This window comes from Vipera ursinii (assembly GCF_947247035.1).
Source record: "Vipera ursinii genome assembly, chromosome: 2".
Classification (NCBI taxonomy): Eukaryota; Metazoa; Chordata; class Lepidosauria; order Squamata; family Viperidae; genus Vipera; species Vipera ursinii.
The window spans coordinates 93,224,990-93,243,936 of NC_139513.1; the positions used below are offsets into that span (position 1 = coordinate 93,224,990).

Consider the following 18,947-nt stretch of genomic DNA (forward strand, 5'->3'; position numbering starts at 1 on the left):
CCCTAAGATATTGGAACACTGCTATCATGTCACCCCTCACCCTTCTCTTCATTAAACTACACATACCCAATTCTAGCAACCGTTCCTGATATGTTTTAGCCTCCAGTCCCCCAATCATCTTTGTTGCTCTTCTCTGTACCCTTTCTAGAGTCTCAACATCTTCTCAGTAAGAATACCTGCACTTAGGAATGAGGTTCCCCTGAAAATTCAGGTGGCTCCTATCTTGTTGGCATTTTCAAGGGATCCTCAACTGACTCTTCACCCAGGTTTTTGGTGGGGATAAATGAAGCCCCCATCTAAGTAGTGTGGGTCTGTTCTTGTTGTTGCCAAGATTTGCCATCTTTTGTCCCTTTTTTAACTGTTGTATTTTTTTGTTTCTTCTGTGTGTGTACTTTGTGAACCTCCCAGAGTCACAACGTAATAACAGTGACAATAATTATTTTAATCAAAAATAATTCAAGCTGTATTTTTGGTCTCTTTTTAGACTCTTTTTGAACATTTTGGACATTACCCTGCCAGGTTTCATCTGAACACCTTTTATCTGCAAACCCATTTTGGAAATATCCTAATTCTTGATTTAGGGTGGAAATAACAGTCATGAGGACCTATAAAATCAACACAGAAATTCTCCTATTCCAAATTAAAAATATAAGCTATCTTTTTTTCCCTTTAAAAACTAATCTTTCATTACTTTTGTTTCGCCTGGGTTGCCTGACTTGGAATGGCATGAAAGAATTGCCACTGATTGTCTTTGTGGGGTGCTGTGCTGTGCCTCTGATCATTGGTGCTCCAAAATAATTGTCACAGTTGATTTGCTAGCTTCTCCCTCCTAGAAGACATCCTCTTGCCAATGGCAGGGCTTTGTAATGTCATGCTTATGCCTTGCCAGGAATATTCTATGATGATTTCATAGTTAGTTAGCAAAGGTAGTGGAAACATTTGGCACCATGAGATACAATCCCACATAAATAGTTGGGCCATAAACAAAGAAAAGGTGCCCAGTCACTCACTTTCAGGAGATTTAAACCATCTCCATTTGTGCAAAGTTTAAAAACAAACTTTGAATGTAATATATGTGGGCCTTCAGCCTGCATGGGCAATGCTGATTGATGAGTTGAAATTTCAGCTATATCGGCAGGACCATTCTGAAGCTGTATATTCCATTAGGACAAGGGAAGACAAATTAAGAGTTTGTGGCTGGCCACATTAAGGAAGCTAAGGATTGCAAAAGCAAGTAAAGCACAAATATTATTTTAAATAATAGGACAAATGTTAGGATTGCCATGCCCCTAACCCTATCCCCAGCCCTAAATATCTGATATGCAAAGGATTTAATGAGCCATTACATTATTTGGCAAGCTATGTATGTCAATTTCAGAGGGCTCATCACAGCACTTAACCCTCGTTCAGTCTTCTCCAATATAAAGTACTGAATTTGAAACATGAATTCTGAGCGCTGGAGCAAGGCATATGCAATACAGGTAGTCCTCAACTTATGACCACAACTGAGCCAAAAAAAATTGTTTTTAAGTGAGACATCTGTTAAGTGAATTTTGGCCCATTTTACAACCTTTCTTGAGACCTTTGTTAAGTGAAGTACTGCAGTTGTTAAGTTAATCTGGCTTCCCCATTGATTGCTTGTCAGACGGTTGCAAAAGTTGACCACATGACACCAGGACACTGCAACCGTCATAGATATGAACCAGCTGCCAAGCATCTGAATTTGATCATGTGACCATGGGGATGCCGCAAGAGTCATAAGTGTAAAAAAAATGGTTATACGTTCACTTTTTTCATGGCCGTTGTAACTTCGAACAGTTACTAAATGAACTGTTGTAAGTTGAGGACAACCTTTATTTCTACGTTGGTGGGATATGACCAACAATATAGTGGTTTGCAGACTCTAGATTAGAGATTAGAATTATATGAGCAAGCTTCGGGTAAAACCAGACTCTGGCTATAGTTATGGCATGCTGGCTAATTTGTGTGAATATTGACCAGCACTGATACTTTAGCAGGGAATGCAACAAATAGTAAGCTACAGCTAAGATTAGCAACCTGGTCTGCACTTTCTCTATCTTACCCCAAAGCATGTTTTGTGAAAACCTTCATTGGCAAAATGATGATGATGATGATATCTATGAGCCCATCTGGCAAGAATCATGGTAAGGGTAGGACATAAGACCTGTAAATGGTAAAAAGTATGAATTAAATTAAAGGTATATGGTGTGTTGACAGAATTAATAAAAAAGTCAAGGATGCAGTGGATCTGCATGAAGGTGGTCTATGCTTGTACACTATAACTGATGAATACATTTGAGGATATGTGTGTGTGTGTGTGTGTGTGTGTGTTATGAATGAGAGGTATAAATTGCTGTATAAATTGCTGTCACAGAGATTATTGTAAATTCATATGAAAATAAGAATCCATGCAGTGATAACAAATGTATTTTATGATCCGATAAATGGTGATACAGTGTGGTACTTTTAACCACTACATCAGACTGGGTCTCACTTTTAGCACCTATTACTTTAAAAAAATCAGTATTTTAAACAAGACATTTTTATTTGCTTTCTGAAGCTCACAGCCAAGGATAAACATCTATTTAAAATGATGACAAGAATTCCATTTTATTTTCCAATTTGGAAAAGACTTCTTATGTCATGCCAACTACCCAATTACCCTAAATGGCTTGGGTCCGGGATATCTGAGGGAACACCTGCTGCCGGCATCAAGCTCCCTTCGTCCAGTGCGCTCCCACAGGGAGGGTCTTCTCAGGGTGCCACTGGTAAGAGATTGCCGGCGGACAACACCCAGGGATAGGGCCTTCTCAGTGGGGGCACCTGCCCTTTGGAACCAGCTGCCAGTGGAGCTGAGGACTGCCCCGACCTCCGTTCATTCCGACGGGACCTGAAGACCTGGCTCTTCGAGCTCTCTGGCCCAGGCTGAGAATTCTAATTTTAGCTTTAATCTTATTTTAACTGGGGTTTTACTTATGCAGGGACGAATATATTTTTTTTCTGTTTTTTTTAATCTGTTTTTAACTTTTGTATCTGTTTTTTAATCACCCTGTAAACCGCCCTGAGTCCTTCGGGAAAGGGTGGTATATAAATGTGATAAAAATAAAATAAAATAAATATTTAACATCCTGATTTTATTTTCCACATTCACACATGAATATGCCCTCACTTACTTTTTTCCTATCTTCTCTTTGAGATAAGTATACAAGTTACAAAAGATGAATTCTAGCCAGTCTTGTGTCTAGCTGGCACAAAGCCAGCTGGGTGACCTTGAGCCCGTCCCTCTCTCTCAGCCCTAGGAAGCAGGTAATGGCAAACCTTTTCCAAAAAAAACCTTGCCAGGAAAACTGAAGGGATTAGTCCAGACACATCGCCAGGAGTCAAAAACTGACTTGAAAGCAGCAACAAAACAAATAAAAAGGGAGGGGGGAGGGAGATCAGGCAATAGGCTACATTACTAGTTAATGTGAAATATAAATAAATACAATAAATAATGAAGAAAGTGAAAGTCCAGAATGTGATAGGAAATTATAGACTTTAAGAATGGTGAGGCTAGAATTATAGGCAGACAGGTAGTCCTCAAAACTCAAAACTTCGAAGTTATAACTGTGCTATAAAAAATTAATTTACAATAGGTGCTCACACTTATAGCCATCCTAGCATCCTTTGGTCACTGACTGTGATCCAGGCCTTGATAAGCAGTTATACTTATGACAATTGCAATGTCCTATGGTCACACAATCGCCATTTGCAACCTTCCCTGCTGGCTTCTGAAAAGCAAACTTAATGGGAAAGGCAGGAGGGAAGGTCACAAGTAACAATCACATGATATCTCACTTAACAACCATGGCAAAAAGGGTTGTAAAATTGATCACACAACCCATAGGCTAATGAGTACAACACTTAATTATGAATTTTCTAGTCCCAGTTGTGGTTGTAAATTGAAGACAACCGAGTATTTGGGTGGATCGAGTATTTCGGATAGAATTAACAGAGAATCAAGATCATGTGAAGTGTTAATACCACTTTATAACACCTTGATAAGGCCACACTGCATCCAGCTTTGGTTGCCACAATGTAAAAACGATGTTGAGACTCTAGAAAGAGTGCAGAGAAGCGCAACAAAGATGATTAAGGGACTGGAGGCTGAAACAGATGAAGAACGGATGCAGGAATTGGATATGTCTAGTTCAGAGCCCTGGGCTGGATGTGTCACGTGGAAGCTGTGCACACCCCAGCTCCAGTAAGGGGGGAAAAGTTGCAATACATCATGACACATCACATGATGTGGTGAGTTTTACACCCCTGGTCTAGTTTAATGAAGAGAAGGACCAAGGGTGACATGATAGCAGTCTTCCAATATCTCAGGGGTTGCCACAAAGAAGAGGGAGTCAAGCTATTCTCCAAAGCACCTGAAGGTAGGACAAGAAGCAACAGATGGAAACTAACCAGACTAACCAAAGAGAGAAGCAATGTAGAACTAAAGAGAAATTTTTTGACAGGTAGAACAATTAATCAGTGGAACAACCTGCCTCCAGAAGTTGTGGGTACTCCAATACTGGAGGTTCTTAAGAAGAAACTGGATAGCCATTTGTCTGAAATGGTATAGGTCTTCTGTCTGCACAGGGGGTTGGACTAGAAGACCTCCACGTTCCTTTGCAATTCTGTTATTGGGTAGATATAACTGCAGAATTTGGTGTTTTTTTCTTTCTAGGCCAACTCAGAAACAAACATACGGTATTTGAAGTGATACACAGTAAAGTCTCTGACAATAGGGGAATTTGAAGAACTTTGATCTCAAGATGATAAAAATCTAATACAGACATTTTTCTATAACATGAAGTAGTATGTGTATTTGAAGCTCTGCCTCCTCATCCCTACTGCTGATATTTTTATGTACAGGGATGCCAAAAGCAACCAGACATGTGGAGATTTATGGGCTGGGTACAAGATATGTGTACATGCAATCCCCATTAGATTGCGGGATATTGCCTGCATGGGACTAGGAATGCTCAGTATGCCATAACCAGCACAAAAGAAGTGCCTAACCCAAGGCAGTTCTGAGAGACTTTTATTACAGTGTTTTGTAGATTGAATAAAGCATTAACAAAACCATTAGGTTTTCACCACAAAACTGCAGTTCCAGTTGCTACTTTTATGGGCCACCACTCGAGCTTTAAATAACTGCAAAAATAAAACAGGTGGATCTTTTTCTCTCCTAGAAAATTTTGAACCAAGCATATTCCCCTCTAAGATTTTGCTAGGGAGGCAAGTGCTGATAGATCAATGAAGGGAGATGGGTTCATTAAATTGGCAATAAAAGAAATACTGTTGGATCTAATGCTTAATACAGTTTTCCCCAACAAAGCACCAGCCAGATGTGCAATAACATCTTGTCTAGGCATTCTGGGAGATGTATTTGCAAAACATCTGAAGAGTATCACATTGGGGAAGGTTAAGTTACATTTACCCTATGGACAGTACCAAAAGGCAAAACGATATGACGCTGGAAGATGAGCCCCTCAGGTTGGAAGGCGTCCAATATGCTACTGGGGAAGAGCAGAGGGCTAGTACTAGTAGCGCCAGAAAGAATGAAGTGACTGGGCCAAAGCCGAAAGGACGCTCAGCTGTGGATATGTCTGGTGGTGAAAGGAAAGTCCGATGCTGTAAAGATTTTTTCTCCATAGGAACCTGGAATGTAAGATCCATGAATCAAGGCAAGCTGGACGTGGTCAAACAAGAGATGACAAGACTGAACATCGACATCTTAGGTATCAGCGAACTAAAATGGACAGGAATGGGTGAATTTAATTCAGATGACCATCAGGTATACTACTGTGGGCAAGAATCCCTCAGAAGAAATGGAGTAGCCTTCATAGTCAATAAAAGAGTAGGAAAAGCAATACTGGGATACAATCCTCAAAATGACAGAATGATCTCAGTTCGAATCCAAGGCAAACCATTCAATATCACAGTAGTCCAAGTCTATGCCCCAACCACCGGTGCTGAAGAGGATGAAATTGACCGGTTCTATGAAGCCCTACAGCACCTTATAGAACTAACACCAAAAAATGATGTCCTTATCATCATGGGGGATTGGAATGCTAAAGTAGGAAGCCAAAAGATAACCGGAATAACAGGCAAGTTTGGCCTTGGAGTACAAAATGAAGCAGGGCACAGGCTGATAGAATTTTGTCAAGAGAATACGATGGTCATAGCAAACACTCTTTTCCAACAACCCAAGAGACGGCTCTACACATGGACATCACCAGACGGTCAACACAGAAATCAGATTGACTATATGCTCTGCAGCCAAAGATGGAGAAGCTCTATACAGTCAGTAAAAACAAGACCAGGAGCTGACTGTGGCTCAGACCATGAGCTTCTTGTTGCAAAGTTTAGGCTTAAACTGAAGAAAGTAGGGAAAAGCACTAGGCCACTCAGGTATGAATTAAATCATATCCCCGTTGAATATACAGTAGAGGTGACAAATAGATTTAAGGAATTAGATCTGATAGACAGGGTGCCTGAAGAACTATGGACAGAGGTTCGCAACATTGTACAAGAGGTAGCAACCAAAACCATCCCAAAGAAAAAGAAATGCAAGAAAGCAAAATGGCTGTCTGAGGAAGCTTTGCAAATAGCTGAGGAAAGGAGGGAAGCGAAAGGCAAGGGAGAAAAAGAAAGATACGCCCAATTGAATGCAGAATTCCAAAGAATAGCTAGAAGAGATAAGAATGCCTTCTTAAATGAACAGTGCAAAGAAATAGAAGAAAACAATAGAATAGGGAGGACCAGAGATCTTTTCAAGAAAATTGGAGAGATGAAGGGAACGTTCAATGCAAAAATGGGCATGATAAAGGACCAAAATGGCAGGGACCTAACAGAGGCAGAAGAGATTAAGAAGAGATGGCAAAATTACACAGAAGAACTATACAAGAATGAGCTTAACGTCCCTGATAATCACAATGAGGTGGTCACTGACCTCGAGCCAGACATCCTAGAATGTGAAGTGAAGTGGGCCTTAGAAAAGCTGAGCAACAACAAAGCTAGTGGAGGTGACAGTATTCCAGCTGAGCTATTCAAAATCTTAAAAGACGATGCAGTAAAAGTGCTACACTCAATTTGCCAGCAAATTTGGAAAACTCAACAGTGGCCACAGGATTGGAAAAGATCAGTTTACATTCCAATTCCAAAGAAAGGCAGTGCCAAAGAATGTTCCAACTATCGCACCATTGCACTCATTTCTCATGCTAGTAAAGTTATGCTTAAAATCCTACAAGCTAGACTCCAGCAGTATGTGGATCGAGAACTACCAGAAGTACAGGCAGGATTTCGAAGAGGCAGAGGAACTAGAGATCAAATAGCCAACATACGCTGGATCATGGAGAAAGCTAGAGAGTTCCAGAAAAACATCTACTTCTGCTTCATTGACTATGCTAAAGCCTTTGATTGTGTGGATCATAACAAACTGTGGCAAGTTCTTAAAGAGATGGGAGTACCAGAACATCTTATTTGTCTCTTGAGAAACCTATATGCGGGCCAAGAAGCAACAGTGAGAACTGGACACGGAACCACTGATTGGTTCCAAATTGGGAAAGGTGTCCGGCAAGGCTGTATACTGTCGCCTTGCCTATTTAACTTATATGCAGAGCACATCATGAGAAAGGCAGGGCTAGAGGAGTCAAAAGTTGGAATTAAGATTGCTGGAAGAAATATCAACAACCTAAGATATGCAGATGATACCACTCTAATGGCAGAAAGTGAAGAGGAACTGAAGAGTCTCTTGTTGCGAGTGAAGAAGGAGAGTGCAAAAGTTGGGTTGAAACTAAACATTAAGAAAACCAAGATCATGGCATCCGGCCCTCTCAATTCCTGGCAAATAGATGGGGAAGAAATGGAGGTAGTGACAGATTTTATTTTCCTGGGCTCCAGGATCACTGCAGATGGGGACTGTAGTCAAGAAATTAAAAGACGCTTGCTCCTCGGGAGGAAAGCCATGGCAAATCTAGACAGCACACTAAAAAGCAGAGACATCACCCTGTCAACAAAAGTGCGTATAGTCAAGGCTATGGTCTTCCCAGTTGCAATGTATGGCAGTGAAAGTTGGACATAAGAAAGGCTGAGCGCAAAAGAATTGAGGCCTTTGAACTGTGGTGCTGGAGAAGACTCCTGCGAGTCCCTTGGACTGCAAGGCGACCAAACCGGTCAGTCCTAGAGGAGATCAACCCTGACTGCTCTTTAGAAGGCCAGATCCTGAAGCTAAAACTCAAATACTTTGGCCACCTAATGAGGAGGAAGGACTCACTGGAGAAGAGCCTAATGCTGGGAAAGATTGAGGGCAATAGAAGAAGGGGACGACAGAGAATGAGGTGGCTGGATGGAGTCACTGAAGCAGTAGGCGTGAGCCTAAATGGACTCCAGAAGATGGTAGAGGACAGGAAAGCCTGGAGGAACATTGTCCATAGGGTCGCGATGGGTCGGACACGACTTCGCAACTAACAACAACAACAACAAGTTACATTTTGCATTTGCATTATTGATATTTAATGGTGGCGGTAGGGAGGAAGGAGAATTCCAAGAGATTACTAGTTCAAAAAAAATGCCATATGTATAGGGCAAGTCTAGTAAAAACAATTGTTGAAATAATTTAATGGAGCATTAAACCAAGCTATGTGAAACTATCATTCTAACTTGCTAGACAGGGACTAACAACTACAAGATATATTTTCAAGATGGATTTAATCTTCCACTAGTGGGGAATTTAGAAGATGGCCTCATAATAGTTCTTCTGCATCTCTGCATTATCCTGTTTCAAGACTAAGCCATAAAACCCCAGTCCAGACAGATTTATATGTTTGCTCCCATGGATCTCTAAGTGCAGGAACTTGCAATACCATAACAAAGCTTTGTGTTATTCATTCCTCATTGTCTTTCATAAGCAAAAACTGGAGAGGGAGTATAAGAAGGGAACAAGTCAGCACATTAAGTAGTCCTAAAACCAATGGCTACAATTCAGTTCATATTTGCAGTAGCTTTTGCAACTGCTGACCTCAAAATGCTAAGAGCCATCCATTCTTCTTCCCTACTGCATGTTCACGTTAAGTGTAAGTCCCCATTGAAATAAGCAGTTACTGTGGAAGGGTTACATACCCACCATGGAACTAACCTTCCACTGCCATAAGTCAATCTGTTGAAATAATAGTGCCTCGGCATAATAATGGGGGCTGGACAATTAAAGAGAAATGGAGAATCTAGCTTGAGCTCAGGAGCAACAAGTCAGGAAAAGCCAAATTATTCCCAGTGGACAAATGACATGCCTGTCCACAAGCTCTGCAGAACTTCAGCACTTCAAATGGAGATCATTTCAAGAGTTTTTAGATAAATTCAGCTGAGCAAAAACTAAATGGCAAACACAGCCAAAGGCTGAGCAGACAAAGCTGCTTCTGGATAAGGAGCCAATATTGGAACATTCCTCTGTTATATTGCTGGACACTGCAAATGAAAACTTTTTCTTCTACTAAGGAGCACCTCTTTAAGGGCTACTGAGTAAATGCAACTGAAGTAAGCCGTAGGTAAGATCAGAGGCTTCATTGCTGGAAAACGCCTTTGTCCTCCATTCCAACATCTTCTCTTCATCCCAACGAATAGCATGTAAAGTTACTTGGGGGACAGAACTGATCTCTTGTAAAAGAGTTGTGAACTTAAACTGAGGTCATATCAAATTAGCCCAAGCATTGCATGCGTCCATAGGGCCAAGGGAATCCCACTTTGGCTAGATCAGTTATGAATTGATGCTATAACTGGATTACATGATTTAAAGTGTCACCATTTTAGGTCATTGTAACTTTTAGGATCCATTACCCAGAAAACAGTTATACAATTTCAACCCATCTACAGAGGCTTCTCTCCTCCCCACCATAACATGTATGTGATTATACGTGTGTGTGTGTGTGTGTGTGTGTGTGTACACCCACTCTGCAATTTAAATATTGTAGAGATAAATATAGCTTGGGATTCAATCTCTTGGCTTGTTTACTTTCTTGTGTTTGGGTGGAATTGAAGGGCTCCATTCTTTTGGAATGGTTTACTGATGCTGGTCAGTCACCTTATTTTGAAACAATCTCACAGAGAGTCAATGGGACCTTTTTCTAGGATAATTGATTTGGAAACTGTAGCCTTTGTCATTCTGGCCAGCAAACTATCTAAAACACATTTCTGAGTGGAAGATAGGCACTTTGATACAGTCATTCAATTTCTGTCTACTGTTTGGAGGCTGAACACATTTCATTTTCTCTCCCGCATGGTTCTTCCCAGTTGTTTTTATTGCTCCTGCTAAAATAAAACTTTCCCAAACTGCAATGACATGCCCACATTATTAGCAATTCTCTGTCTAGGGAGATATTGCTGAATAAGATTTATAACGTTGGATATGTAAAATCAGTGGTAAGTGAATACCAACATTTACATGGTTAAAAACCTCTTATAGCTTGTAAAGCAAGCATTAAGGGTTGGTTCCTTTCTATCTTTGCCAATATGTCTAATATAATGTATTGATCTTAACCAATCACCTTAAATCTGTCTATGCTGCTTCTATGGGAAGGAGTTTGTGTGCTATTCTTGGGAATGACAAGAAAAAAATGCCAGGTGTGTACAGCAATGAGTATACTTCCAACAGGATCCCTCAAGATGTGAAAGTCACCCCAGCTGCCCAGCTAAAGCAAGCAGGGGGCTGTATTGGGCAGCAGAGATCTAGGAAAATTCTAGAAGTAGATGATCACTGTAGTGAAAGTAGCAGATTCCCCTTTTATACTGTATGGGGAAAGGTAATGGTAAACCACTCCTGTATTTTACCCAAAAAACTCACATGGAGACAAAATAAAAAGATTGATGATATTGTGCCCAGTTGTGAGTCCCTCTGGTTAGATGGCACTCAGAATGCAAATGAGGAATTGCTGAGGGTCTTTTGAAATACTAATGCCATTTGTGATAGAGCTAGGTAGAAGCTTTTGGGATGTCTAATGGCTAATGTTGCCATGCATGAAAACAAAATCCTAAATTGCAAAGACAAAATTGTGGGAACATGGAATGCAGGGAGCATGAACATGGGGAAGGTCAACAGAGTGAAAGATGAAATGAATCAATCCACATTGACATCTGAGCATCAGGAATCAAGTTGGGCTAGAACTGGACACTTTCATCATAAAATTATACTCTTTATTCAGTACTTGAAAAATAAATAATGCGGTTGCTTCCATTATGGTGTTGGAAAAGTCTTTTTAACTTAGTCACAAATTAGGCAGGACTAAGAACATCTTAGGGATGTGGTGGCTCAGTGGGTTAGGACGCTGAGCTTGTCGATCAGAAGGTCGGCAGTTTGGCGGGTCGAATCCCGAGTGCTGCGTAACAGAGTGAGCGCCTGTTACTCGTCCCAGCTTCTGCCAACCTAGCAGTTCAAAAGCATGTAAAAATGCAAGTAGAAAAATAGGGACCACTACGGTGGGAAGGTAACAGCGTTCCGTGCGTCTTTGGTGTCTAGTCATGCTGGCCACATGACCACGGAGACGTCCTCGGACAAGCGCTGGCTCTTCGGCTTTGAAACAGAGATGAGCACCAGTCCCTAGAGTTGGAAACGACTAGCACCCATGTGCGGGGGAACCTTTACCTTTTTAAGAACATCTTATAGTTTCTAATGTTCCTTAACCATCAAATGGGCTCTAATAATACATTTTTGATCATTAAATACTTTTACCAGGTTTCTGAGAATGGAAACAAAGAAAGTTAGGTTTTCTATTATGTATGTACAAATTCAGGATCAGAACCAAGAATGAGAATCTGTGCCATGTTCACCTGGCTCATAAATATGTACTGGAGTTTTTAAAAAGAAATTAAAATTTAAATTTATTTATTTTTATTTTAATTCCATTTATATCCCGCCCTTCTCCGAAGACTCAGGGCGGCTTACAAGCTTAGCAGTAGCCTTAGCAGTAGCAGTAGCAGTAGCAGTAAATGAGTACCAAATCACTTTTTCAATTAACTTATTCTTCCTTTGGGGATCAAGCTCTGAAATAGCCAGTCTATAGGCATCAGTGGAAAAGTCTGGCAATGTAATTGACTGCACTTGGTAATTCACATGCAACCTAGAATCCCATTTGATCTTCAAATAGCATTTTGGCAACTGTAGCACAAAGGGAGTTGTCTTGGGCACTATTATGGAGAACTCACTGATGTTTCCCCCTCCAATTGTATTCATTTTTGCAAAATGAAAATGGTAGTAGCAGTGGTAGTAGTAGGTTGAAATAGGAGCTTAAGACAAAAGTTCATCTTTTAAAAATAAGAATTAACACTTCATGTGATCTTGATCCCTCTGTTAATGCAGCCTAGAACTGTGTTGGCCTTTTTGGCAGCTGCAGCACACTGCTGGCTCATATGTAAGTGATTGTCCTTTTTTTGTCAAATACTTCTCAATAATTGAGGGTATATAGATAGAAGTATTCCTTAAGTTCCTTGAAAACAGGTACTCCTTTTATGTGTGCTTTTTCACATAAAACATTTAAAACTTTTTTTTTTGGAGACCCAATAGTCTGAGAAAAGATTTATGAGATGTTATTTTGACAAAGCAAATTTTTCCCATGGTAATCCATGAATCCAAACCAAGGTTTACAAAATAATGGTAAAACATTAAACTCAAATTCTTATAATAGGTTCAGATAGAAACTATGTGTCTGTATAAAGGAGATAATGAAGAAGAGATTGCACCTCCACTTGACATAAATTGTTCTTTGTAACTATTGTTATTTACATTAATACTCCAAGAACTAAAATGTTGGGAGTAGATTGAGCAGAATGACTAAACTGTAACACGTAGAAAGGTCAGCAGTGTACTGAACAAAGGCCCTATTTTTGGGAGTATGGAAAACTATTCTGAAACTTCCAGAAATAAGAAAGATAACTGCCATGTAGCAAGTCACGATTGACCCAGCAATCTAGCAAGTCCACAAAAGGACAGATGAGGTGATACATGATAGAATACTGATGGAATGTAGCTGGTAAAGGATAAAAAGAAGACTTGACAGGGGAACTGGTCAAAACAATCTGCATACTATTCATGGCAATGTGCATGCCATTCTCATCTACAGAGTATCTACCTTTCCCAATCCCTGTGAATCATCTGGGCAACATGCAGGGGAGCAAATGCTGAGTATGTTGAGAACATGAAGTGATTGTGGCAAGAACCACAGCACTTTTCACTCTAGACCCCCTTCTGTACTGACACAGGTACACACACAAACTCTGTGAGATAGATTGGGCTAAGAGGGACAGAACAATTTCATCTTGGAGTTTCCATACCTGAGGTTTCACCTGAATGCAAGTTATGTCCCTCAAAATAATAATTTTACGTAGATATGTTATCAGTTTTTTGGAGGACCCAGTCCATTGCTAATAATGATGTAGGTGAGAAGACTCACAATACCAAGATTTAATGACTGCTCCAAACCAGCCATATGCATATTGGTGGTTGCCAACTTTGCTCTAAAGCAAAGGCATTAACTTTTTGTGCTAAACTGAGCATGTGGGGGTGAGCACCATCTGCCTTAGACTGACCTCCTCATGCTCTGTTGCTTTGAGCCATCTTTTCCCCAGGCCATCTTTCCAGTTCTGCAGAAACAAAACTGGGAACTATAAAAAGTCTTGCACTGTGGAACAAAAGTTAATCAATAAAAATGTTCTCTTTATGTATTTTGTTCACTTGTCAGTTTAGCTATTATTAGAATTGTTTCCACACAGCAGTGTTCTGAAACTCTTAATCGACTCACACACATACACACGCCTGAGAATATGATTCCTAATACGATTTTAAAGGATAATGAAAGCTTTCCCAAGATCCAGCTGCTTTGATCTTTTGATCACAAATCTCTCACTACTACCAAACCATGGCTATATTAATCATCTCTGACAGTTCATCAAAATCAATTTTAGTTGGTTTTGTGAGATTGGCATAAAGACTTCCATGGTATCTCTGGCTGTAATCATTTTATACACTTACCTGGATGAAAAACCCATTCTGTAAGATGCCACTGAGTTGAAAATGAACCTGTCTTGTATTATCAATAATTTTGTGAAAGAACCAATGAGTAATGATGATTAAAGTTACTGGCTGATACAGGCAGAAGAGCACTGTAGCATGCGATGCTGTTACTGCAAAATATCTTAAGAGAGCATAACTGGACTCCTTCAAAAGCAATTATGAGATCCAGAGATTCATAATCTACAGTTAAGTTAAATGTTAGTGACAGGAAAATAATGTTCAAGAATTAATTAAGGGGAAAGGTTATAGAAACACATCGGCTTTTAAGAGGCACAGTCATATTATACAATTACAAAGGGGGAAAAATAGATGCTAGCAACACCTTAACCTAATTGGCAATCAGCTCAAACTCTGATAAATCAGAAATTCTCTACTTGCTTTATTAGTTTAAAACTATATTTAAACCATTTTTCTATGAACTCTAAGAGCTGAAATTTGTCATCTGCCTGCCTGTCTATAAATCTAATTATTATTTATTAGACTTATATACCACCTTTAATTTGTACAATTCAAGGCGGTGCACATAATGCTCTTGTAAGGTGGATTGAATGCCAAAAGGACTAGAACTCATGATTTCCCAGTTTTTAGTCAAATATCATTAACACTACATCAAACTGGCTATCTCTACCTACCTACCTACCTACCTACCTACAGTACCAATTTACTGGCCTGTTCGTGCATCTGTCCTTATTAAAACTATAGTCACTATGTTTACTTCAAATATAAAAACAAATTTATTTCTGAAGTTGGAAAAACTTCATTTCTTTTGGTGTATTTTAAAGTTCCAATCATCCATCCTCAAAAACAACTACAAAAAATAGAGACTGGATATATAAGATAGATCAGGATGCTGTGGGTATATACTGTGTTGGAAATCCTTCATTGTGTACAGAGACAGACAGAAGACTATAAACATCCCCTTATGATTTTTTAAAAGTGCATATTTAAGGACATATTTTGGAAATAGCTTATCTTGCAAGATGATGCAAAAAATGCTCCTCTGCCCAGTATCCATACATTAGATCGCCGATACAATAGCCACATCCATTCTTTGTCCTGAAATTAATGAATTTTCCACCTTTGCTTGCAGAATGAACTTTCCTTCATTTGGACCATTAATTGCTAAGAATAATAAAACAAATAGCCTTCTGAAGATGAATTGATTGCCTGTGAGGCCAGTTGTATGAGAGACTAATGTCTGAAATGCAACCTTGCAGGAACCCTGTTAAGGCCATTACAAGTTGGACAAAATAAACTTAAGTGGGGAGTAAGAAATGAAAAAAGAGGAGACAGGCTCTTACAATCATTTTACAATGACTGGGCAGTAAAGATATAAACACTGATTTATAAACATTGGATAGGTCATTGCTAGAATCCTTAGCTGAACTGGATATGTTCAATTTAGAAGAGACAAATTTGAGATAATGGTCCTGTTTCTTATTCTGTTGCCTTAATAAATAAAATAATTATAAATGAAAGGAACTAGCTCATATTATGCCACTATAATAAAATATGCTACAACAGGTCATTTCTATAAGAAAAATTCTTTTGTGTATCCACTTCTATGTGTCCAAATCACAGATTCCTGACATATAAAACAATGCCAAGTTTGAGAAGTCTCATAAAGTATTCAAAGTGTTTTTCAGCTTTAAAGGGAAACATTAAAAAAACCAACACCTTTTGTTCAATGTCTTCTAGTTTTTACAAAAATACATCATAATAGAAAAAGGACATCTGTATGGTATTAATGGATTTGGCTAATTTTTCTAATATTTTTTTCACCATCTGTTCTGACAATTTAGCAAACATTGTCATTTCAGAAGCTAAGCTCAAAAAAGAAACAATGGCAGGTGTTTTCAAAAAGTAATAAAGTTATCTCAGGCTGCAGTATCTGGTCTCTGGAAAAGAGTGTTAAGAGCCATAGGTGAATGCACCAATCAGATCAGAGAGTATCTCTAGCTTTGAAGAGAAGATCCTAGGATTAGATGCCCTCTCCTGATTCACTACCAACTTCTAAGGCTGACTTTCACACAGGGAAACTGCTCCTTTTATATGCATACAGTATATGGGACAAATTTTGAAAAGGGGGGAGAGGCATGAATTCCATGGTTCTGCCTGTTATTTTGAATGCAGTGACCCTTGCTGCAGACAGCTCTATGGAGAAGTGTCTTATGGACATTGCTGTTTGGGGAAAGAGCTAAGAATTGAGGGGCATGTTCTCCTGGTTGAATGTGGGAGCAGATTAATGTGTCCAAAATCCATTAGCAGAGCCCATTCCATATCAAGCCAAAACTGAATTTAGCAAGCAGTAATTGAGATACAAATACATTACTGCACATGCAGCTGAATTTGGAAAGCCACATTTTGAAAAATAATATCAATGTTTTTTCTCCCATGAAATATTAAATGGAGAAAGAGAGACAGATGCATCAGAAAAGTGTCAGAAATCGAGTGCATTTTTAAAGAGGAAGATTTATTAAATACCTTTAATACAAAAGGTTAATAATTCTTGATTGGGGAAGATTTTAAACATATAATAGTTCAGAAACGTAGTTTTAAATTGGATTGTTGCTAAATAAGATTTGTGCTGTCAATCCCTCTGACTAAATAATGCCAGAATAGAAAATAAATGCTGTCATTTTCAAGTGTGAAAATGGTGACTTTTGCTCAGACAACAAATATTTATTTTCTTTAATAGAACTCAGATACGTTCAGGTAATTATTTTTGTTTTTTTAAAAAAATGATATGTTGACAATAAATATCACAAAATTCCTCCTAACTAATCTGGAGATCTGAGCATAATAGTGTCATAATATGTCACTCAAACTCAGAGAACAACATTATCTTGAAGAATTAGAAACCAATATGAAAAAATAAACTGCCTTTATTGCCATCAAGCATTTCCTAAAGTGGGCTCTTGGCTATTGTGTGGGCCGGCTTTGAATTTTTATCCAATAGAAAGAAGGCTGCTAAGGTTCTTCATATCTTATACTCTATGGAAAACTATAAAGGTAAAAAAAAGTTTTCCCGTCCAGTTGTGTCTGACTCCAGGGAGCGGTGCTCATCTCCATTTCTTAGCTGAGGGAGCCAGGATTGTCTGAAGACACTTCCGTAGTCATGCTGCCAGCATGACTATATGCTGAGGCTCACGGAATGCTGTTACCTTCCCGCCAAAGTGGTACCTATTTATTTACTCATATTTGCATGCTTTCAAACTGCTAGATGGCAGGAGCTGGGACAGGTAATGGGAGCTCACTGCATTGTGCAGCGCTCAGGCCTCAAACCCAAGCTGTCAGCGTTCCATCTGACAAGTTCCAGCCATTGCACCAACACACACACAAACACACACACACACACACACACACACACAGTATGGAAGACTATATTCTAGATCTAACAGTGATTTGGCAGCAAGTCTACTAATTGTAGGCAATAGTTCAGAGACTCAGATGTTCTAACAGCAAAACTTCACAATTTTGAGGGCAACACAGTTAAGATCCTTTTCTAGATCTTATCTTGTGGCAATGAGGGTGGCAAAGCGCGCCTACTTCACCACCCTCATTGCGTCCGCAGATAATCGCCCGGCCGCCCTATTTAGAGTGGTCCGCTCCCTTATAAGTCAAGAGACGGGAGAGGACCCCCTACATGGACGGGCTGAGGAATTTAGTAAATATCTGGTGGACAAAATTGCTCAGATTCGGGCTGGTCTGGACTCTGACTGGGCAGTATCTAACGAGAGGAAAATGATGAAGTTGGCCGAGTACATTTGGGAAGAGTTCGATCCTGTGAATCCGGATGAAGTGGACAAGATCATGGGGAAACTAAGTGCCGCCACATGTTTGTTGGACCCGTGTCCCTCCTGGCTAGTCTATGCAGCTCGGGAGGTTACACGAGGCTGGCTCCTAGCAGTTATCAATGCCTCACTGAGTGAAGGGTACTTCCCTGCTGCCTTGAAAGAGGCGGTGGTAAGGCCCCTCCTCAAGAAGCCGGCACTGGACCCAGCTGTTTTAAACAACTTCCGTCCTGTCTCCAACCTTCGCTTCCTTGCGAAGGTCGTTGAGAGCGTGGTGGCACGACAGCTCCCTTTGAACCTGGAGGAAGCTGAATATCTAGATCCGTACCAATCGGGTTTCAGACCCGGGCACAGCACGGAGACGGCATTGGTCGCGCTGGTGAATGATCTCTGGCGGGCCCGAGATAGAGGTTATTCCTCTGTCCTGGTCCTATTAGATCTATCAGCAGCTTTTGATACCATCGACCATGGTATCTTACTGCGTCGTCTTGAGGGGCTGGGAGTGGGAGGCACCGTTTTGCGGTAGTTCTCCTGCTACCTCTCGGACCGTTCGCAGACGGTGTTGGCAGGAGGGCAGAGGTCAAGCCCTAGGCCTCTTAAGTGTGGAGTGCCTCAGGGTTCGGTGCTCTCGCCCCTCCTGTTCAACATCTATATGAAGCCGCTGGGAGAGATCATCCGTAGCTTCGGGGTGAAATATCATCAATATGCTGATGATACCCAGCTATTCATCTCCACCCTGAACCAACCCAGTGATGCCCTCGATGTGATGTTCCGTTGCCTGGAAGCGGTACAGATTTGGATGGGAGAAAACAGGCTTTGACTTAACCCGGCCAAGACTGAGTACATACCGTCATCTCATTTAGTTCAAAAGGTTCCATCTCTGACTATTGGAGGAGAGATGTTACCTCCCATTGATAGAGCACGCAATCTGGGCGTCCTCCTAGATTCACGACTCAGTTTTGAAGATCATATCGGAGCCGTGGCTAGGGGGGCATTTGCACAGATTCGTCTTATATACTAATTGCGCCCCTTTTTGGACCGAG

General features: G+C 40.2%; 1 protein-coding gene across 2 annotated transcripts in view; it reads right to left on the reverse strand.

The window, feature by feature from the left end:
- Positions 1-18,947, reverse strand: part of PRELID2 (PRELI domain containing 2) — a 76,827-nt gene that overhangs the window by 6,139 nt on the left and 51,741 nt on the right. Inside the window, exon 7 of one of the 2 annotated variants that reach the window (XR_014491831.1) lies at positions 2,084-2,185. The exons of the other annotated variant lie outside the window; for it this stretch is intronic. The gene's annotated coding sequence lies outside the window, so the exon portion shown is untranslated. The remainder of the gene's footprint in view (positions 1-2,083; positions 2,186-18,947) is intronic. 2 annotated transcript variants of the gene reach the window in all.